Source organism: Castor canadensis, chromosome 5, assembly GCF_047511655.1.
Source record: "Castor canadensis chromosome 5, mCasCan1.hap1v2, whole genome shotgun sequence".
NCBI lineage: Eukaryota > Metazoa > Chordata > Mammalia > Rodentia > Castoridae > Castor > Castor canadensis.
The window spans coordinates 69,253,459-69,254,284 of NC_133390.1; positions in this window are offsets into that span (position 1 = coordinate 69,253,459).

The following is an 826-nucleotide window of genomic DNA, read 5'->3' on the forward strand; positions in this document are numbered from 1 at the left end:
ATCTTTGAAAGCTGGACATGATTTTGATACGGGTTATAAAGACTTCTATGTTCTTTCAACCAAAAATGTCCTATACCATATCCCTGACTTTTATTTTGATTGTGCCAGAGGATCCCCTGTCTCTGGCCTTGCTGAGGCTGAGCATAGTATGCTAGGGCTGGCCTCTCATTCTTTCTCATCCCCATATCATGCTTGGGAATTCACTGGTTGTCCAAATGTCCTCACTTCTTTTCCTACCTCCCTTGGCTAGGACCACATAGAAATCTCATGAACTTCCTCCATCCACCCTCTTTCTTGGTCTTTGATCTCAGCCACCCAACTACCAAGAAGCCTAGACTTTCTTGAGCAGAGGCCACTGTCTCTGCCTCTACATCATCATTGACCTTGCCTAAGTCTGTTTTCCAACAGTCTTTTCTGTTGGTCAACTCCCCCTTTTACTTACTTCTTTTCCTCTAATTTGTGCTTCAAGAATCACTATGCATTAAAAGAGGATAGTCATTACTCCTTGGCAGGCAGCTGGCTTCACACAACTGATAAAACCAAAAGAAGCTGAGCTGCCTTGATCTGGACACCATCTGGCCCCCTGCCATACCACAGGCTGGCCTGTTTTGGACTGGGTTTAAGGTACAGGCTAGGTCTTGACTTCCAGGGTGCAAAGGGATGGTCAACAGTTAGAGTGGGTCATCTGAGAGCACCACGTCCTGGCCACTAGACCACTAGGAAAGAGACAAAAGGAGTCTTCTGGATGTGCCTTGGAAAGGGCAGGAGATTTCGTTGAGCGTTAGGGTCATTGAGAGCTGCACATAAAGTACTATTTACCTCAATG